The sequence below is a fragment of the Rattus norvegicus genome, chromosome 7, assembly GCF_036323735.1.
Source record: "Rattus norvegicus strain BN/NHsdMcwi chromosome 7, GRCr8, whole genome shotgun sequence".
Classification (NCBI taxonomy): domain Eukaryota; kingdom Metazoa; phylum Chordata; class Mammalia; order Rodentia; family Muridae; genus Rattus; species Rattus norvegicus.
In genome coordinates, this window is record NC_086025.1 from 127,939,849 (window position 1) to 127,963,187 (window position 23,339).

General features: G+C 42.9%; 1 protein-coding gene and 1 long non-coding RNA gene across 3 annotated transcripts in view; one reads left to right on the top strand and one right to left on the bottom strand.

The window, feature by feature from the left end:
- The window catches only part of Tmem117 (transmembrane protein 117), a 462,083-nt gene that overhangs the window by 302,987 nt on the left and 135,757 nt on the right, over positions 1-23,339 (top strand). The window lies entirely within an intron of this gene.
- Positions 3,553-17,673, bottom strand: LOC102546578 (uncharacterized). The gene is made up of 4 exons (XR_001839022.3): positions 17,457-17,673; positions 16,170-16,338; positions 15,026-15,194; positions 3,553-14,655 (listed from the first exon to the last, which is right to left on the bottom strand). It is a non-coding gene; the product is annotated as an uncharacterized LOC102546578 (long non-coding RNA).

Here is a 23,339-nt window from a genome sequence, read left to right on the forward strand (position 1 = left end):
ATCCAATCCAACCCCAGTCTGTCCCCTAACCCCACTTGCTCTCACCTTCCTTTCCAACTGTATTCCTCCAGACAGCCAATCTTACGGAACACAGAGCTCAGGGCTGGGGTTACAGACGTGCCTCCCTATCCATGCCTTCTGTGAAGGTGCTGAATATTGAACTCAGGTCTTTGTGTTTGGGCAGCAACTCCTTACCATCCGAGCCACCTCCTCAGCCCCTCCGGAGGTCTTCTTAATTATAGTTCTTACAGAGGGTGTGACTCCGTGCTGGATCCCTCCTAAAGCCTCTTATTATCTATCAGTTTCCTTGGAAATCCCCACTCAAATCTATGTCCTCTCTTTCTCTTTCCTATAAAGACTTTATTTTAGTATGTATGATGACTGACTCCCAATGAGTAATCGAACACACAGATAATTGACCTAAAGTTGTAATTTAGATATAGTTATTGGCAAAATATATTTTTACATGTAGAACAGATTAAAATTTAAACTTATTAATTATTCGAATAAATTATTAATGTGTGACATATTTGAGTGCGTTCTTTTCCTGTCATTCAAAAGTAGTAATTCCAGCCACAAGGCTTGAGACAGTGGAAGAAGAAACACTTAAATTCTGGTTTAAGATTTTTTTATTATTATTTTATTTTTATTTCATACATTTGACAACAGCATTACCACTTATTAAAAAGCAAAATCTGATGCAAATAATTAAACATGGAAATCATATGGGAAGCCGAGAACTCTTCCTTTCTGTGCAGGTTCGTCATCTAAAAGGAACTTAGCCAGAATGAAAGGCATTTGGTTTTCTTCTTAGCCATGGGAGCTAACGTATAAAAACAATTGATATTTGAAGTACTTACCATCGCAATAATGAAAGAGAATATTTGCATGCTTCCTGTCACCCACTCAAAAGCAGATGTTCCCTTTTGATTTTGCTCCTGTTATTAAAATGAAATTGGTTTAAGCTCTTCGTAGGAGTGGGCAGATGTGGCAAGAGCCTCAGTGTAGTTGCTCCGGCAGACTGAACAACACTGAGGCTGATGCAGTGTGCACTTGTGCTAGCAAGGTTTCTGTGTCCTCAACTCGCAAAAGCCTGCTGAAGTGTTATCAGCCCCAACTCTCTAGCTTCCTGCTTCCTTGACTCAGCAATAGGTGGACTTCTCAGTGACGGCAGAGGTCTCAGTGCTAACCTCAGAGAAGAGGCTGCCGTGGCTCTCAGGCTCACATCAGGAAAAAGACCAAATCATGGCTGTGTTTGGAAATATTAGATGCAAAAGGGATTCACAGATGGCTTCCAAAGCCAGTCCCTAGACTGTTTGACAATTTTAAAGAATAAAGGTCTAAGAATGAAAGCCGTTTTTCAACTTCCATTTTTTTTTTTTTGATGGCCTCTTGGCTGCCACTTCCCCTATCTTGTCCGAAGTCGAAGACTTCAGTGTGATTCTCCTGGTGTCACCTGTGTCTATTCTCCAGAGACACAGTTGGGATCTTGAATAGGAAACCTCTTGTGGTTCTGCTTCCCAGACACATGGCTTATTTTTTTGTACCAAGGAGAAAACAAAATTAAAGAAGAACTGGGGAAGGGATTGAGTGATGGATTTTCCATCCTACCTTTCCTAGTCACGTGTGTCGCTTTGGACCATGAAATTGTGAATCAGAGTGGCACATGTCACATCTAAATAGATGCATTTAGTTTTCAACAAGAACCGAGCGACACGGAAACTCGTGGATCATGGTGGGAGGATGTGGGATAGGCCAGGCATCCTGGGCGAAGCAGTGGGTGTGTAGCGTGAGCTGGTGTGGAGCCTTGGGCCATGTCGAGTACTGCAGCGTGAACTAGTCCGTCCTGTTGGATGTAGAAATGGTCTCTGAGCCACCGTACCCAAAACTGAGATTTGTCTTTTATGGCCTGGGCAGGGTTGGGACAAGGAATTCATGACACAGATTGTAGACATGACAATCCCCAGTGGGATGGTGGCAAAGTGCTTAGATAAAACTGCTCTGGAGAAGTTGCGTTAAAAAGCATACTGTGAGGAGAGAACGATGTGTACATCTGGGCACCCTGTTCCGTCCCACACAGTATATGAGGAGGGTGATGCTCCACACTTACACTTTTAAATTAGGTTTTAAAAATCCCTATTTTAATAAGCACTTTCTCCAGCAGCCTAATGGTTTCGGTGAACATCTTTTGACCTTTGACATTCTATTTCTTACTTGGGAAACACATGCAATCACTGTGTCTTCTGCTTTGAGTAAGTATGTGTGGCAAAGTCTAACCGGAGGGTTCGGTTGGTTAAATTTGACCCAACAGGAGGTAGCAAAGAAACTGTTATTATTTATCCTCACCGTCTCCACCATCATCACTTTAATGCATCCTTTTTAATGTAATAACAAAAACAAAATGAAGTCCTGGGTTATTCATCAATGGAAATGGTTTTGAAAAAGACTTAGGTGTCAATCTACTAGTGACAATATCGAAATAATTTAATACCGGTTATGAGAAAAACATTCTACTTTCAAGGTTCCATCAGATCTGATGATCTTATGATATTTAATTAAAATATTATTTATTTGTGAATGTGCATGTGTGTGTGTGTGTGTGTGTGTGTGTGTGTGTGATCGATAGCATGTGTGGATGTCAGAGGACAATTCATGGGAGTTGGGGTGTCTCTTTTCACTTTCATGTGGATGAGATCAAACTCATGCCAGTTGGCTTGGTAGCCAACGCTGTTACCCACTGAGTCTTCTAGCTAGTTTCTAGAACAATATTTTTAACAAGAAAAATATTTTGTATTTTCCATGTTACGATGGTGTAGTATTCATTATGATATAATACACAGTACTCTTTCTTATTTCTTTAACCAAATGTCTATCTTTGGTTGGAGATGGTCTTTGTAATTGAGGAGAAACAAACCACCCCCCCCAAATAAAATACCTGTAACTAGAAAATCAGTCACCTTAACACTAAGTTAGCAGGCTCCATTGTGAGCTTGCCCACCTTGAGGTATTAGCATTAGAAAGACCCAAAGAGAGTTCTCCAAATGATTTTCCTGATAGAGGTAAAATACTTATAGATTCAAAGGCTGAGAAGATAGCTTAGTTGGTAAAGTGCTTGCTGGGCAGACAGAGGGCCTGAGTCCAGTCACTAGAACTTACGAGTGTGCAGTCTTTGTGCTGAGGAGGCAGAACCAGGCAGGGCCGTGGGGCTCTCCTGCCAGCTGGGCTCACCTGCTTGACATGTTCCAGGCTAACGGTTTAGAGACCTTGTTCAAGATAAAATGAATGAAGTGTGCACAGCACTGTAGAAAAACACCCAAGGTTGTCCTCTGGCCTCCACACATATGTGCACACATTTGCACACACAGATACATGAACATCTATATACATAGATTTGCATATACATGCACACATGAATACACACATGTATACACATATACAAGCATAGACGTATGCACCCATAGACATATGTTTATACCCAAGTGGCCACACATTAATTTGTATTCTTAAGCACACATGTATATGCATAGATATGCACATTTGTATGCATACATGGACATATTTAAACACACATGCACACACTTGTACATACAAAACACATATACACACATACACATATATACATGTACACATTAGCATGCATATGTGTGCACATAGATGTAGACATGCACTCATTTGAACACACACACACACACACACACACACACCAAGTAGCTGATAACTCATTTACTTTGAAAATTCACCTTGTATTTATGCCAGAGTAATTTAATTCTTGGGAATACATTTATACCTGTGTATTAACCTAGTCTCATGCCAGTGTAAATTTAATATGGATAAATTAAAAATAGCCAAATTTTAAGTAACCCGCTTAAATAGTGCCTATTTGAATACTGACTAAACACTGAGCACCATGTAATATAATTATGAGGAACGTGGCCTTTTAAGCCACCAGCCTGGCTTTCAGTTCTGGCCTCACTGGTTATTCTGTGTTATACTTTTGTTATAAGGCCTGTTGTTTCTAGCAGCAGACACTGGGTGTCCTGAGACTATGCATCTGAAAGATGAAAATCAGGTCACTGTCATTTTCAGTCCAGTGAAGAAGAGAGGGAGAGGTAAGGAAGAAATGTGGACCAGGGTGTGGGCTCTGGGATGCAGCAACGGGAGAACCAGAATTGCTTTTATAGAGAAGTGGAGCGGAAGCGTACACCATGGAGGGGAGGAACTGATGGTTGGTTAGGTATCACAGATGAGGAAGGGGAGTCAGTGAGAGTTCTGCATGTGTAGAGGTGAACAGCAGCTCAGTGGACAGTAACAGCTGTCTCCTGCCATAGGTGCTCCCTCCAAACGAATGAGCAGTGTCAATCACCTGGGTACCGCTCTTGGGAGCAAGTTCTAAGGCAGTCGTGTATAAGAGTGTATTCATTTTATGCTTGTAGTTTGTACAGGTGGCAGCTACAGGTAGATGGTGCATGAAGAAATTAAATAGGACGTAAGAACAGAAATACAATACCCTCAGATAATAGCCTGCAGGGAAGATGAGTATCCAAATGAGAGGAAGTGCTCATGGAGAGGAGATTAGGGGTGGGGGACCAGTGCACAGAATGAATGAAACCCTAGGGAAATCGTGTCAGATGCCAAGAGTGTTTCTCATGCCATAGCATCCCTGGGAGGTGCCAGTGATGGATGAAATAAGTCTCCTGCTGAGTTTCCACGGCCTTAAACTTGGAGGAGTAATGACCTTGGCCAAAGTGGTTCTCTGTAATGTGGCTGATAGAAGATCTGCGTGTTCTAGGTCAAGCCATGGAGGAGGAGATGGGGATATTTTGAGTGTGTGTGTGTGCATGTGTGTATGCATGTGTGTATGTGTGTCTGTGTATGTGTGTCTGTGTATGTGTGTCTGTGTACATGTGTATGTGTGTGTATGTGTGTGTATGTGCATGTGTTTATGTGTGTTTATGTATGTGTGTGTATGTGCATGTGTTTATGTATGTGTGTTTATGTATGTAGTTTATCATACACACACATATATATGTATGTATATGATAAATGACTACTCTATAGAAGTAGTTTTCTTTATCTAGAGCACACACATTTTTGTCTAAGAGAATGAGCTCATTTTTTGCGACATTTGCATCAAATTAAAACATCTTTAAGCTGGGTAGCAAAAACATGCTATTTGTTTAATTGCTGTCTCTTGGTAGGAAGATAAAGAATAAATAGTTCACAATGTTATAAGTTAAAGCACCACTAGACATTTTTAAAATGCACGGAAATAAAACGTGGTGATTAAGCCTTGCTATATTTTGACTTTGACGCCACTTTTTGGAAGCAGGGCTGTTTTCTTGCCGTGCCCCTAGACTAAGCATGGTACTTGATGACAGCAAACCTTCTGTGCTTTCTGAAGAGTTGTGCTGTTCCCCACCTGCTAATCGATTCAGATGGAGGACTTCACTGAAAATCATAGAAGGATAATTTCAAGTCACTTGGTTTCTAATTAGTGGGTGCTTTATAAGAATCATTGAAGCTTCTGAGTGTATTGTTTTCCAAAACAAATAGAAATATTTATTTTCACCCTGGCCCCAAATGTGTTCTAAACCCAACCATGAAGTTCAGTATAGTGCTGACGGGTGTATGTAATGTTTCGGCATTGCTACCGCCATGGACTCTGAGCGTCTGGGTCTTAGAGACATTTACTTAGAGACATTTACTTAGAGATAATTTACTTTATTTCCTGAAGGTAAGTGGAATTTAACAGAACAGGCAAACAACTTCATCCTGCATTGCTTAAGACGACACCCCCGGTATAGCCCATCATTCCCGTCACTAAGTCCCAGACTAGCAGCACTGAGACCTCAAACAGTCCTTGGAGTTGTATATATTTGAAAGAAGGTGTCCCTTACTGAAGCTCTCTAAGGCCCTGAGTGTCTAGGGTCAGTGATGAGGGGAGGGATGTTATGACACCACAGTCGGACACACTCAGTAATGGCTTGAAAGGTCCCCCTTGAATTGCGGGCTGGAAAATTGGTTCACTGGGTAAAGGCATCTGGCTCTTAACCGGATGAACTGAATTTGATCCTTGGTACCCAAACAGTGGAAAGTGATCCGACTCCCGCGATTAATCCTGGCATCTCCATACACACACAGCACATATAACATTATATGTACTTGCTCCTGTGTGCCCACATGATCCATGAATGAATGAATGAATGTTTTTTTAAAAGTCCTCCTTAAATAATATTTCATTTTGTGAGCTATAACCAACATCTTTTGGCTTGAATCAAGATTTTATATTTAGAGTAAAACTAACTAAAGATAGTTGTCAGTTTTTGAATTGTTTGAATCATGACTGGCCAGCATTTCATAGACTGAATAAGCAACGAAGATCAGGTTCCTGTGAGGTTGCCTGATTCTCTCCGCCCCTGTGGGCTCCAGGTTTGGTTCTGAATCTGGTGATCCATAAACCCAATTCTAAGTTCCAATGCTCAGTATTGGAAATCCTCAGCGGGTTGGCCTCAGAACTGTAACAATTAATACTCTGCTATTCCCTACAGGGCAACTCACTGATGTTGAAGGTTGACTTTGTAGAAGCAGGTGGGCCATTCTGTTAGCCCCATTCACTTTACTTTTAGATCAGGTCTCACCAAGTTGGCTTATGGTGACTTTGAACTTTCAACTCTGTAGTCCAGGCCTTGAACTTGTAATCTCCCTTCCACACCCAGTGTACTGCCAAGCTGAATGGTGGGCAAAGTTTTTTGCCTCTTTCCTAGGAGGCCTCTTGGGAGACAAAGGTGGAAGCTAGATAGGGGTGCCTGTGACTGAATGAGGGAGACACTCCCAAGTTTGCTTTCATCCTGGTTAAATAGAATGAGCTGATAATGGCCGGACAGATGAATGATTCGCATTACAGACCACTGTGTAATCTGGGCAGAAATTTGCTGTAAGCCAGGGAAAAAGGCAGGCTCGCCTCTTTCACAAACGACTTTTGTGATTTGTTCACTGGAAAGGCATCGTGCTTGATGTGCAACAGCGACCAGAAACAGACCTCGATGAGCAAAGATGTAATTAAAAAGAAAATCCTTAGGGAAGGAAATGCAGTGCACACAGCTCATTTAAAGGGCAGGTCTTGGTGCTGAGGATTTAGCTCTCCAGCTAAGAGTATGTGCTGCTTTTGCAGAGAACCTGGGTTCAGTCCTAGCGTCTATGTGAAGTGGTTCACAACCACCTTCTTCTACACGCCATGGCGCCCGTGTGCACGCAGATGTATACACGTATACGCGCACACATAAATAAAAGTAAAGCAGGCATTTAAAAAGTGCTGTATGTTGTAACTAAATGGCTTTTATCTTTTATAATGTTGGTTCAATATATATGAATCTACTATGTCATGACATAGAAACGGGGGTGGGGTGTGGGGTGGGAACACATCATAATCCTGCACACAGAAATTTAAAAAAATTAACACTCTTTTGCAATTTTAAAAAAGAAAAAAAAACCAAAACAGTTAACAAGCTAGTTGGGGAAGGGATATATCTGAAATTATACACACTTTATATGAAAATCTTGAACACATAGCACAAGGGAAAATTTCCTGAACAGAATAGCAATGGCTTATGCTCTAAGATCAAGAATCGACAAATGGGATCTCATGAAACTGCAAAGCTTCTGTAAGGCAAAGGACACTGTTGTTAGGACAAAATGGCAACCAACAGATTGGGAAAAGATCTTTATCAATCCTACATCTGATAGAGGGCTAATATCCAAAATATACAAAGAACTCAAGAAGTTAGACTGCAGGGAGACAAATAACCCAATTGAACAATGGGGTACAGAGCTAAACAAAGAATTCTCAGCTGAGGAATACCGAATGGCTGAGAAGCACCTAAAGAAATGTTCAATATCCTTAGTCATCAGGGAAATGCAAATCAAAACAACCCTGAGATTCCACCTCACACCAATCAGAATGGCTAAGATAAAAAAAATTCAGAAGACAACAGATACTGATGAGGATGTGGAGAAAGAGGAACACTCCTCCATTGCTGGTGGGATTGCAAGCTGGTACAACCACTTTTGAAATCAATCTGGAGCTTCCTAAGAAAATTGGAAATAGTTCTCTCTGAAGACCCAGCTGTACCACTATTGAGCATTTTCCCAAAAGATCCCCCAACATATAACAAGGACACATGCTCCACTATGTTCATAGCAGCCTTATTTATAATAGCCAAAAGCTGGGAACAACCTAGATATCCCTCAACAGAAGAATGGATACAGAAAATGTGGTACATCTACACAATGGAATACTACTCAGCTATTAAAAATGACTACTTCACAAATTTTGCAGGCAAATGAGTAAAGCTAGAGAGTATCATTCCGAGTGAGGTAACCCAGATCCAAAAGGACATATATGGTATGTAGTCACTGAGAAGTGGATATTTTCCCAAAAGCTCAGAACTCCCATGGTACAACTCACAGACCATATGAAGCTTAACAAGAAGGAAGGCCAAAGTGTGGGTGCTTCGATCCACTTAGAAGGGGGAACAAAATAATCCTGGCAGACAGAGGGAGGGAGGGACTTGGGTGGAAGAGGGAAGGGTGAAAGGGGGAGTAGGATCAGGTATGGGAAGAAACAGGAGAGAAGCACAAAGGGCCAGGAAAATGAATAGAAATATGGGGCAGGGCAGGGGGAAGGAACCACGAGAAAGTCCTAGATGGCAGGGATGCAGGAGGCTCCCAAGACCCAATGGGAATGACATTAGCTGAAATATCCCACAGCGGGGAGATAGAACCTGATGAGACCTTCTCCAGAAGATAGACATGGCCCCCAGTTGAGGGATGGGGCCATCCACCCATCTCAAAGTCTTTAATACAGAATTGTTCTTGTCTAAAGGAAGTGCAGGGAGAAAAAATGGAGCAGAAGCTGAAGGAAAGGCCATCCAGAGATTTCCCCACCTTGGGATCCATCCCATCTGCAGACACCAAACCCCAACACTAACGCTGATGGCAAGAAGAGCTTGCAGACAGGAGCCTGATATAGCTGTCCTCTGAGAGGCTCTGATAGCACCCGACAAAGACAGATGCAGATACTCACAGCCAACCATCAGACTGAGCCTGGGGACCCCAAATGAAGAGACAGGGGAAGGACTGAAGGAGCAGAAGGGGTTTGCAACCCCATAGGAAGAACAGCAATATCAACTAACCTGACCCCTCAGAGCTCCCAGGGACTAAACCACTAACCAAAGAGCATACATGAGTCAGTCCATGGCTCCTGCTAAGGACTGGCTTATCTGGCATCAGTGGGCGGGGAGGTATTTAGTCCTATAGAGGCTTGTTGCCCCAGTGAAGGGGATGCTAGAGGGGTGAGGCTGGAGTGGATGGGTTGGTGGGGCAGCACCCTCTCAGAGGCAAAGGGGATGGGCAGGGGGTTGTGGAGAGAGGACCAGAATGGGGACATCATTTGAAATGCAAATAAATGATTTTTTAAAAAAAGAAAGAAAAATTTAAAAAAAGAAGAAAAAAAGAAAACCCCAGAGCTAACGATATATAACGGTGTTAAATATAATGATTTTCTTTTAAATAAGAAGAGGAGGATGCCTTCTCTTCTCACTCCCACACAACACAGAGTGACTGAGAAACAGCAAGAAGGACAGTGCAGATCCATCCAGCTACGGGAAGGCAGAAAGGTACCAGCCACATCTGACACAGAGTAGACAGGCCCTGACAGCCGGTGCCTCTCTGCTCGCGGTGCTGGGCTCCAGGTCCATCGCTGCCTTCAATCTGCACTGCCGCTTTACAAAGTGTGTACCTTTCTTTGAAGTTTTTTAATGACAAAATCCTGTGGGTTTGGCTTGCAATGGATGACAGAGCTGAGATGTGAGGGGGGGGCAAGCTTGCCGACTTCAAAAGCTTGGGAATTCGACACAAAACTGCTTCTTTTATTTACATGTTTAACTGTTTTACTCATGTTTTTAACACCAGCATTTATTATGATCTCTTTTTCTTTCCTCTTTGAAATAAAGGTTTTTAGTTGGATTTTTTTTAAAATGACATAAAATCCGAGATCTTTTGGCTGGGAAGATGGCTCGGTATGCCAGAGGGAAGGCCAGAGTTCAGATCTGCAGACAGGCTGAGTGCCATAGCATATGCAGTCCCAGCATCCCTATGTGGAGGGGAGGCAGGGACAGAGGATTCCGTGTTTGAGGTAAAGACACAACGAACAGACCTTGCTTCCAATAAAGTAGAGTGTGAGGACCTCAGGCTATTCTCTCAAATCCACATGTATGCCCTGAGTATCGTGTGCTCACAAACATTCATATACAGAAAACAATACACACACGCACACACATACACACACACCATACCTATATACACATTGCAGATCTCTCTCTCTCTCTCTCTCTCTCTCTCTCTCTCTCTCTCTCTCTCTCTCTCACACACACACACACACACACACACACACCCCTATACACACATTGCAGATCTCTCTCTCTCTCTCTCTCTCATACACACACACACACACACACACACACACACACACACACACACACCATACCTACATGCACACCACAGATCAGAAAAGTCAGGGCATTTCTGTTTATGTTCTAATGTCCTCATTATCAACAGTGAAGTGGACATAAAGGGATGATTTACCCAAGGTCACCGAACTAAGGGTCTTGTGCCAATGAATACTCTCAACTACTGAATCCTGTCTAATGGCCATTGTCTCCCCATGTTCTTTTGGTTGATCCTCATTTAAAACCATCACGAAATCCTCAGTAAACTAATGTGCTGATGACTGGATACACTGATGTAACCGCTCTTACAAGCTGGGAGTAACACCCAAAAGTGTTCGGTGCGGTTCTAACTTGATGTAATTGTATGTCATTTCCTCTCAATTACAGGGGTTGAGGCAGAAGATAAGATGTGCAGCATATAGTTTAATATGCCGACAGATGCGGCGTGTTAATAGAAGCTCGCCTTAAGAAAACCCAACTGATAGTTTTCTTGCTTTGGTTTATCTGCACGGTTTTCATGGATGTATTTTCTATAAAAATTGCATCTGTGGGACTGAAAATAAAGATTATGGGTGATGTCATATATTGACGGTAACAGTCACAACAGACTCATTTCATTTTGCTAATGTACACTGAAAGTGTTGGGAGAGTCTATCACTAGGGCTAACCAATGACAGGCTCTGCTAATTGGGAAACAGCCTTCATAGTTCACGCAAAAAATCTTGGGCATTGAGAACAACCCAGCATGGTCTTCTTTTTTTCCATGTGTAAATCAGTTTCAGCATACTCCTTTTGTGTAAAAGAATCTAGCCTACTGTTAGAGGAAGACTCGAGGAGCCAAGTGGAAACAACCGTATTGTAATTGGCAATGTTATTTTTCATGTGCGTAACAGTTGACGGGGATGAACCCACTTTCTATGCAGACCGCCCAAATGACGATTGAAGCCCAATCTCTTACTACTGACAGGTCGAGGTTATACGTAAGGCACGTCTCCAATAAACCATGTAAACTGGTCGTTAGATTAGAGTTACACACATCACTGTGAACTCCGGTTGTGTTTAATAGGTAGCCTCATTTACAAATACAGAGGCAATTTTGGGTATGCTCGTGTATATAGGACTTAGAATACAGTCATGTACTGTGTAGAGCCAGGTAAGCCAATGTCAGTCCATATAAGAAGGTGGTCCCTTAAATTAATAGGAGATGCTAAAACTCCTATGACCTAATATTTTAAGGTGTCTATCATTTTTTAAATATTTCAGTTGGATGAATGCCAACTATTACATTACGAAAGCTTGCAGTATTTAGTACAATAATATGTCATATGGGTTGTGGCCTAGGAACAATACACTACCTAGTAGGCAGTACTATTTACCTTTGGGTATGTAGTTATATGTCATCAAAGCCAAGATAAATTACTAACAGTACACTTCTTAAAAATGTTTTTTTCTTGCCAAAGATGAATATATATACATACATATACATATATGTGTGTGTGTGTGTGGTGTGTGTGTGTGTGTATGTAATGAATGTGTGAAATATATATGTATATATGTGTAGATACATACATATTTTCGCTCTGCTTCCCGAGATGGTTTAAATAGAATAGCACTTTAGCAGGAAGGAGGGCCAGCATCAGACTGTAGAAATTGAAGTCTGGTATTCTACATTGAGGTGACCAGGGACTCTGGGGGAGGTGGCTGACACTGGGCCTGAGTCGAAGAATACAGAGAATGGTCACGGGGCGTCTTATCCTAGGAGGTAAGTGATCATGGATAAACAAAAGGAGAAAAGATAAGACTTTCTATCCCCATCTCTAACCATCTGAAGGGCCTTCTCTGAATTACTCAGTTCATGTCCACTGTTGACAGTGAGGTCCTCTCTGTTGCCTCTGCATCGCCTTGTAGTAACCGCCCAACTTCCACGTGGCTTTTCTTTTTTAACTGCTGCCGTTCTCAGTTTGGCTTAGTGATTTCTCAAGGATGCATGCTCAGCTCATACGCACACACGGGTATGGATCACGGCAGTAACGTCTTTACTCATTTTTACATGTCTCCTCTCTTTCTAAAGTGGCCCCTGGTGGTCTGAGGGATGTCCTGGCTAATTCTAAGGCAGCTTGACACGAGGTAGAGTTAAGGGAGGGAACACCAATTGAGAAAGTGCATCATTAGATCACCTCGTGGTCAGGCCTGTAGAACAGTCCCTTAATTAGTGATTGATGTGGGAAGGCCCAGCCCACTGTGGGTGGTGCCATCCCCTGGGCTGGTGGTCTTGGGTTCTATAAGAAAGCAGGCTGAGCAAGCCATGGAGAGCAAGTCAGTAAGCAGCATCCCTCCATGGCCTCTGCATCAGCTCCTGCCTCTGGATTCCTGCTCTGTTTGAGTTCCTGTCCTTATTTCCTTCAGTGATGGTCTACAAGGTGGAAGTGTAAGCTGAATAAACCCTTTCCTCCCCAGGCTGCTTGAGGTACAGTGTGTCATCGAAGCAATAGAAACCTGGACTAGGAGAAATAAAATTCTTCCTGACTGACCTCTTCATTTTTCTGTGCGTCCTTTACTCCTATTTTTGTTTTTTTTTTTTTTACTCCCATTTTTGAATGAATGAAATGCAGATTCCTTCCCATTCTAAAGCTAAGAGTTCCTCTTAACCTGCGCCAGTTTCCACCCCTAGCTCAAATCATGCCCAAGACAGACATCGGGAATTTTCATGGATTAAAATGGCGACTGTGTTCAAATGATGAGTCCATCACACTCTTCTTGGTCTGCCTGAAAGTAACCTGTAAGCCACAGGAGACTTTTAGGAACCCAAGGTTTTCTAGTGTGCAGCGTTCAGTTAATCAAATCCTGAATGTTTCTAGGTCTGGGACGATGTGCAGCTGTGAAGGGTGCACTCCAATAGCAAAGTCAGGCACTAAGCACTCACCAAGTTTCTCTGGCTGTTCCCAGGTCATGTGAATCTGTAACAAGTTCCTTTTTCTTTGTATCCAGCATTCAATGCCTGGGTTTCTGTGGATTACTTAGGCTCTCTAATATTCTTTCAGCACAGGGTCTGACTAGGTCTCCTTCAGTTTTGTTAGTTTATTGCACACTTGAGATGTTTCTTGACCAGCTCTAAACAAAGTTCATTTATCTTCATGGTTGAGACCAAAGGACATTCACGGGACTCTACTTCAGATCCGTTCTTTTGCTCTTCGGGACATGCTGCTCACTGTGTAATCCCTCCAGCCTCTTCCTAGACAATCATGAATTCCCCCAACCTCTACAGTCCTCTACAATCCACATCCTAGTTTCAATTTCATTAACTCATTTCTTCCCATAGAGCTTGTGGAGAATGATCTGTGAGTTGCTTAGCAAACCATTGGACATATAAAACCCATGGGGTCCGAAGATTCTGTCTGCCTCACTTAGCCAATCAGCTGACCCCTATCCAGAGATGAGACTTTACCTGAATGTGAGCTAGCATTCTGGCTGTCCATCTTGAATCACGCTGTGTGCTGCGTTGACTGGTGTCTCCTCTATACTGAGAGGCAGCATTTCCCACAACATCCTAACCTTTATGGTCTCCTTCTTAAGGAAGGGTGGTTCAACTTGGTCCTCATTCATTGGTCCTACTTTTATACTCTACTAGACACACATGGACATGCTCAACCAAACAAGACTTACACAGACTCACACACACACACGCCTATACTCACCTACCTTCAGACACGTAATCACACAAACGCATGGATACTTTATGATCTTTAGTTTACGATCACTTCAACAACTGGTCCATGCGGACTCCTCTTTCAGTTGGCTTAGCTGTGGTAACTCTCTAATCAGAGCTACTTCAGGAAGCACGGCTGTGGGACTGCTTCCCTCGGAACTTAGTAAGGTCTCATCGCAACATAAACAGTAAATGGATGGATGTGGGTATGGCCAAGCAGTCGAGCCTCCTGCTTGGGTTGGGTACGGCCGTGGATTCACTCTCCTGTCACATCAAGGGCCACTTTGAAACCTTTGCTGCGGTGCGTCAAGCTTATGTGTTTGTGTATTTCAGTTAACCGCTGATCTGCTTAAGATCTGCAAAACAGGTCCTCTGTAAAACACGCTTGTGTTCCGTCTGTGCCAGCTATCATGGTTGGTCATCCTTCTCTACACCTCTCTGTGCCTGGTGTAGAACAAAGGAGATATGGGAACGGTGGTTATTTTAAAAAAAAACATTTTCTTAAATAATGTCTTGATCTAAATAATAAAGTCTCCTTAGGCAGTGAGTTGGCAGTGGGAACAAAGTCCAGAAACCACCAGGAGCTTGGCTGTGTGTCACAGTACTTCCCCATTTGTCTGCAAGCAAGTCTGGACGCTGAACGCTCCTGGCAACTGAAGTACCTGAGAAGCAAAGCGAGCTGCCATGGTGCATCAGCGTGTGTGGCAGGATGAATGGAGGGTTTTTAAAAGTCACCATAGCTTTGCAGTCTTCTTGAGTGCTCCTCTCAATGTCCCCAAAGATGTGTTTTGAAATCTTAGAATACAGCAACTACCTGAACAAGGGCTTCTGTGCAGCATCCGTTCTTTTCTGCTTTCATGGAACTGGGATAAGGGACTCGTTCCTCCTCTGTAGGGATGCCCTCTGCCCAGGAGCAGCCCTGATATACTGGGATGAGAGACTCGTTCCTCCTCTGTAGGGATAGTCTATGCCCATGAGCAGCCCTGGTACAAAAGAAAAACTAAGTGCTACATTTTCTTTGTGTTTTCACGCTCTTCTGTGTCATGGTAACTTGGGACAACAAGTTATGCTGCAGGAAAAAAAAACTTCACGCATTTTATCTGATCTAGAGGGAACATTCCAGTTACAAGTGTCCCCTCAGACATCAGAACTGCAACTGGGTGGGATTCTCTTGAAGTATACCACATGATAACATAGTACTTAGTGAAATGAAGTTTAATGTCACAGAGAGAAAATGACAGGCCAAAAAATAAAACAAAACAAAAAAAACAAAACCTGCCTCGAAACCACATTAAGACGTTCTTGGCACTCACTCGAATTGCTTCAGTTGCATTACAAAAATAGTGTTTCTGGAATCAGCGGAGAGACAGAGAGAGAATGTTGCCAAGGTTGAAAGCCTCAAGAACAATTCAATTTGTTTTTCCTTATTAAAAGTGAACTGATTCTTCATTTTAGCATAAAATACATATATGTATAATTACATAGCCGCCCACAGAATTGTGATAATTATGATAAGTTAAATTATATGGAGACGTTCATTACTCATTTTTATTAAAGGAATTTGAAAGTATCAAATATTTTTACCATCGACCATACCAGGACATGCTCTGTGCAGTAAAAGGTAACCCCAATAGTGGGTCTTTGGGTGAACCGGAGGTAAGATCTTTGTTCACAGTATATCCATGCTAAGCTGGAGAAGATGAGAGAGAGCCTCACCTGACACTGGCCATGGGAGGCGCTAGTGTATCCGAGACTGTCTTCTGTCTACTTCATCCCTATGATCACACTTTTTCAAAACCTTACACGGCAGAGAGAATTGCTTTACTGCTATCTCTTCAGTTTGCCTAATATAATAATATCCTTTACCATTGCACGGTCTTCTAAATATTTGATAAGAGGAAAAAGTAAAACAGATGTCTCCATTAAGAAAGTGTATTTTTCTCCATTATGGGACCCACCGTAGGTAACTCAAGACAGGCAAAATGGCTGTTTAGAAATGCTTTTATGTGCCTGTTCCTGCCCAGGCATCAAGGACGACTTGTCCATGTGTGTGACTCCAGTCTGAGAAGGCTCACTCTGGGTAATGATGGGGTGGGAGCATGGAGATCGACACCATGGGAAAGCATCCTTGAAAAGACACGGAGATAGAATGAGTTATAGTCATGTGCCCTGTAATCACGAAGATAACCGTTTGAGAAATGCACATGCAGTTGGCTTCATCAATAAGTACAGTGTCCTTTCATCACCACGTGGACGTTACAGTGTCGTTGTGCGAACGAGGGGAGGGCTATGATGTCACTAGGTGATATGCTGTGAAAACTTCATCTGGACTGTAGCATACAATTGACTTAAACATTATTAGGGAACATACATGTGTGTTTCTTTCTAAAAGCATAATACTGGCGAACAGAACCTCTGGTCTCAGTATCATTGATTCTCCTGATTCCCTCTATCTATCTATCTATCTATCTATCTATCTATCTATCTATCTATCTATCTATTATCTATCTATCTATTATCTATCTATCTACCTATGTGTCTATTTATCTATGCATCTATATATCTATACATAGCTATCTACGTATCTACATATCTATCTGTATATACATACATATGTGTATATATACATTTATATTATAATATTTAAGTTACATTGGCTTACATGTTGTTTTGCGTGTGTGTATTCCTCCCAATACATATGTTGACCCTAACATGAATCAGAGTGTGACTGATTTGAAATAGGGATGTTAAGGGGTCAATCACATTAAAATGATGTCACGACGGTGGTCCATTATCTAGTGTGGCTAGTGGTATCCTCACAAGAATAGGAAATTACAAAGCAAGTCTCATTCTGAAAATAAGAGACGAAACAGCTTCCTGAAGTCTAGGGGAGGCTCCTTAAGAAACTAATTCTGCCAGTGCCTTAACCCTGGACTTCCACCCTCCAAAGCTGAGAGGGAGTCAGTTTCCGTCGTGTGAGCTGTTCAGTGTCTGGCACTTTGCTACAGCAGTGGTAGCACAGCTGCAGTTGTGTGTAACGGAAACACAGTAGGAACCCAACAATTAGCCCAAACCCCCAAGCAATTATTACTCTTTTTCTTTCTTCTCAATAAAAAGTCAGATAATACAAAACCGACCTTAAGGTATTGATTTTTACCAAGGCAATATCTAGGACCAGTGTGCTATTGGCTCATTTCATCTTATGTTCAACCTTACACCTACTCAATGTTTGCATTACAACTCACAGCATAGCATAGCCTGGCTTGCAGAAACACGGCCCTGGGCACTTTATCATTTGAAGTCACGAAAGAAAAGGTTCGATCTTGTTGAGTCTATTACAATTATGAAAGCAAGAAAATGGATATTAGACTTTAGAAATACTTGCAAGTTCAAATAAGATGAGCTTGGTGGCTAGAAACCTAGCGTTTTCAAACAGCTCTTTGCGTGCGATCATGTATTAAGGCAGAGAAGACATTACTGAGAACATATCTTATAACTGTGACATCAGATAATATTGTTGCATCATCTGCACTTCCACGACGCTTTCCTAAAGGACTTCTGTGAGCATCGTTCCCCAGCCGTACCCGTGGGCTCCGCATCTTTGATTTCTAACCCCTGGGTTCTCCTCTCGGTGCCCCGCCTTGCACTTCCAACTATTAAAAAGTGAATCTCCTTAGATGTGGTAGGTATGCTTGGGCAGGTCTGACCCCAGGCCCTGCAGAGTTCCTGCTGTAGAGCTGACCAATAAATGTTTGTGGAGTAGTTTGTGTGTCCTGGAGTATTTTCAAGTTAGATATGCAAGAGCCTTACTGGGCAGATCAGATTGGGTAGGGGTACAGGGGTCTGGCAAGGATGGCATAGACTTGTGGGCTGCTGCATCATCGTTCACATCCCGGCTTCCTTGTGCGAGAGAGGGAAGGCAATGGGTAGTTCTAATCATAGAAACCTGATGTGACTTCATTTACACATTTAATGATTACTCTGGATGCTGAGGAAAGCAGGAGCACCAATTAAGAAGCTACCGTAGCCAGCCTCAGCAGAGGTCGCTTAGATTACAGAGGAAAGAGCCCAAACAGAAACATTAGAAAGAAAGCGGTCAGGTGTGGCAAGGGCCTTTCCCTAATGAATAAGGATTTCAGGGGACCAATCACTAGGCTAGGAGTAGGCGGGACTTCCAGGTCGGAATGGGGAAGAGTGGAAGAGAGAAGGGACTGGATTGGAACACAGAGAGAGCTTGGGGTAGAGGATGTAATGAACTAGAGGCCCCAGTTAGAGGCCAGGATGCGCCCCAGGAAGATTTAACCCTCTGGTTCCACGTGGCCTGCAGGTGCCGGGCGTAGTGTGGGATGGTCCACCTTTCTTTAATATTTAACGCTACAGTCGGGATTTGCTCACATTTCTCAGCTGAGGGGCATATTTATCTGACGAATTATTTCTTGGCATCTGTCGATATTTTAGGCTCAAACAGGTATGCTACCAGGGCCTGCCTTTACCTTCTGTGGTTTTAAGCAGTCATATATGGAGGGATACCAGTCTGACTTCAATCTTACGGTAGCTGATGCCTTCAAGGAGGGGATGGCATTAAAAGTAGGGCTGACTCACACTGGATGTCCAGGCAGAGGACAGGATGAGCAGGGGACCAGGCAGATGAAGGTCTAGAATAAAGCAGGCCCTGTAGAGAGACCTTTGCTAAGTTGGGTGGTAAGTGAGAGCATCTCAACAGGTCCTGCGAGTGGAATCAGGACCAGTGTGTGTCTCAGTTAGGGTTACTATTGCTGTGGTGAAACGGCAGGAACAAAAGCAGCTTGGGAAGGAAAGTGGCCTATGCTTCCACTTCCTTCAAAAGAAGTCAGGGTAGGAATTCTAACAGCTTGAGCCTGGGGGCAGGCGCTGATGCAGAGGCCATGGGGGAGGGCTGCCTACTGGCTTGCTTCTCATGATTTGCTCAGCCTGCTTTCTTTTACCACGGAGGACCACCAGCCTGGGCGTAGTGCCACCAACAATGGGGTAGGCCTTCTCCTATAATCCACTGATTAGGAAAATACCCTACAGGCTTGCATATAGCCAAAGTTTATGGTGGCATTTTCTCAGTTGAGGCTCTGTCCTCTCTGAGAACCCTAGCTTGTGCCAAGTTGACATAAAACGAGCTAGCCTGCATAGCACGGCTTGGAAGTAGTGAAAATGGAGAAATTCCCTTGGATAACATTGTTCTAAGAGGTAGGGGAGCAGGACGTGTGGTGTGCAGCCTGGAGGCCACCCATAGAACATGGCAGGAGGCCATCTCAAAACGTGCCAGCTAGTGCAAGTGGTTGCTGTAGTTGTTACATGGAAGACTGACTATTGGTAGACAATGTATACAGCATGACCTCAGCCAGACATGCTTGCTTGGGCCAGATTGTAGCAGTGGAAGTTAGGAGTATACAGATTCAGAGTCTATGTAACAGAAAAATATATACATTGTGAAGGTTTCAATGAGGATGGCCCCGTAGGTTCATATCCTTGAATGGTTGGTTTCTAGTTGGTGGAACTACTTTGGAAATGAGGAGATGTGGTCTTGTTAGAGGAGGTATGGCATAAGGGTTGAGCTTTGAGGTTTCAAAAGCCTATACCAGGCCCATGCTCCTTGCTAAAATGGTCACAGACCGACCCTATGAAACTGTAGTCACATCTTAAATTACATGCTTTCTGTCATAAACTCTTAGTTATGGTGCCTTGTTACAACAATAAAACCGTAACTAAGACAGACATGAAGATTAGCAGAGAGAGACTTCTTAAACATGACTGAAATCGTAGGCTCTAAGAACTTTCTGGCACTATTGAGTGATAGGAAGACTGTGAGAGAGACTTAGAGAAGAATCTGGACAGGGGCCTACCATGCCCCCAAGGAACCATATCAGACAGGTACACTGTCACAGAGAGAAGGGAAAAGCCAAAGCAACTGTGGTGGTTTGAATATGCTTGGCCCATGGGAAGTGACACTATTAGGAGGTGTGGCCTTGTTAGAGTAGGTGTGGCTGTGTTGGAGGAAGTGAGTCACTGTGGGGCTGGCCTCTGAGGTCCTATGCTTGAGCTCCACCTGGTACAGAAGGATCTGTATAATCCACTGATGCAGTTGGATCGAGATGTGGAACTCTCGGCTCCTTCTCCAGCACCATGTCTGCCTGGATGTTGCCATGCTTCTCACCATGATGAAAAAGAACTGAACCTCTGAACTGGAAGCCAGCCCTAACTAAATGTTCCAATATAAGTTGCCTTGGTCATAGTGTCTCTTCATAGCAATAAAACCCTAAATAAGACATCAATAAAAAGAGCCTACTTTTTATTTGAAACTAAGAGTGAAATACATTGTTAGTTACCATGGAATAATTGCCATGTGAAAACAACACCCAAAGCCCTGTGTTTCTAGGTAAATAACATTGTACCACCACAGTGTCCCACTGGCTGTCACATAGCCAGTCAGTGTCTGACTGCAGCTCCTTAGGTTCTGAAGAGGGGCATGAACCTTTTCTTCACATTTGCCTTCTTGTAAAGCTGTCAATGATGTATATGCCCATGGTTCCACCAGTTCCCTCTGTTGGGGCATCCCCTGGGAGCCATGATCAATGTTAACAAGTGTTAGTTTTTAACTCTGTTGGAATAAAAATTAGTGTAGATTACATGTGCAGGCTTTAGGGAGAAGTGATAGGTTTCATTCAAATGTTTTTAATAGAGAGCCACAGTCCACACAAATACAAGCAATGGACTTTACTTATAATATTATGTAAACACAATAAGGACCTACTCTGTGAATTTCCCCTTTGATCACTTCCATGAGGTAGCTCAACTCTGCAGTTAAATTCACCACATATGTGCTGACAGGCCATGTGCCCACATGTTGTCTAAAAGCATACCACCATCTCATTGGAGAGTAGGCTATCTGTGTCTGTAATGACCCAGGCAGTGTTTGTACAATGTAGCACATCATCATCTCAGACATTGTAGCATCCTCAGTAAGCTAGTTTCCACTCCCTGCACAGAGAGATTGTTACATATTGTGACAATCCTGTCTCTTCACAATGGTGTCACCCTGCCTCTTCCTTTAGTTTACTATTTGTCCAATTTACTTACACTACATGCTATGGTTTTATCAAACTATTCACCTTTACTCACTAATGGCTTTTATATTTCAAAAACACAAAATGTGAATTCTCAACCTTCAGCCTGGCTTTCACATGAGCTTCAGACACATGAAAGGTTCATAGGTGTGTGCTCTCTAGGTTACATTGGATTGCTCATACCTAGAACAGCAGGCATGCAATACAAAAGTGAGTAAGGAGCCACGATTATTTACTAGGTATCTATTTGAAAGGCCCGGAGAATCCAAAACTTAGAAGTCTCAAAGAGAGCTCATTATTTCCTCCCTCCCTCACTCCCTCTGCCTCCTCCTCTCTCTCCTACTCCCTCTCTTCTCCCCTCTCTTTCCCCTCCCTTTCCTCCTTCCTACCTTCTCCTTCACCTCTCCCTCTGCCCCGCTCTGCACTGTGGGTTACTTGCCTTTGTGGTTTTCTCATTGCTTGCACTTCTAATAACTCAGCCCTTTCTGAAAGTCCTGTTCATGGCTGTCATTACTGCAGGTTACCATCTCCTTTTCTCCTGAACTACAGTAGCCAGCCAGATGGTCTTCTCGTCCAAATCCTTGTTTTCTCCTTACTTTCCCATCTAAGTAGCAGCCAGGAGGAGCATCTGAACCCCCGCCTTACTGTACCTCTGTCATGTTTATGATCAATGGCTCCCTCTTGCTTTTATAAATCCTAAAGAAAACAAAGTAATAAGATTTCCAAGCCAGCAGAGACCCAAGCTCCTTGAGTCTTCAGCTTCCCACCTGCATGTGTTTCTGGATGTAGCGGAGACCCTAGGTTCTAACAGAAGTGACACCATCAACTGCTTGGATATTTGGATATTTTAGACTTCCCTGAGGTATTCAAATGAAGGCGTGTGTGTGTGTGTGTGTGTGTGTGTGTGTGTGTGTGTGTGTGTGTATGTGTGTGTGTGTATGTGTGTGTGTGTGTGTGTGTGTGTGAAAACACATGCAAAAAGGTCTAAACACATTGCTATATAATGAGTAAGCTCAACAGCTACACGGAGAAGTCAGGAAATAATGCATCACCCACATCCAGGGACTCCCCAGTGTGTTTTCAGTGCGTTCCTAGGATCTCTTTTCCCGATCCCCAGTTACCACGGTCTGGGCTTCAGAGTGGTCCTATCCTTACTTTTTCTTATAGTTTTGCCAACTGCAGATATGTTGCCAAATGATGCATTTTAATTTTCCCATCTGCACACACCCATGCCGTATGGTTTTTCTTTCTCTCTCATAGCTGCTAGTAAGGATTTTATTGTATATGTTTAATTGCCGAGTTAGATTATTCTACATTACATTGAGTGCGACCAAAATATATATTCTACTCTCAGTAGACATTTGAGCTGTTTCCAGTTTAGATATTAGAAGTAATACTTCCCAGGATGACTCCAGCACATCTGTCTCTTGGGATACCCATAACATTAGAATATGTAAATCCCAGTGAAGGGGATAACTAGTGTGTGTACGTTACTCCTTACCAGATAACTACCCAGAGAGTTTGCACTCAGTCTCCGCTATCACAACCAAGTTTGAAGAGCTGTCAGCTTCACCCCTCAAGGAATGCTTATAGACTTTAACCCCGGCCAGTCTGATGCTTCTGATAGCTTTACATGGGTATCTCTGGTGAGCGTTAGGAACAATTGAGGTGTCATTTCCCAAGACTCTCTCCCATCTTCCTGTTGGGTAAGCTGTCTGTTCATACCCAGGATTCTCCTTATGTGTTCTCCACGATAATTCATCCTCCATTAGATGCCTGGCTGTTCATTCTTCTTGAAGTTAAAGCATGAACTTTGATGCCAACTGGCTGGTTCAAATGCTGGCTCTCTGAGAAAGCAGCTGTTTTAAATTAGTAAGGAGCTGATCTCTTTGAATATGATAGAACTCATTCAGTGAAGACCCCTGGCCGAGAGCTTTCTCTGTGAGGAATTAATGATGCAATTTCAATTTCTTTAATTGCTGCAGGGTGATTTTTTTTTTTGTTTGGTCTCATTTCTATTTTTGTCTTATGTTC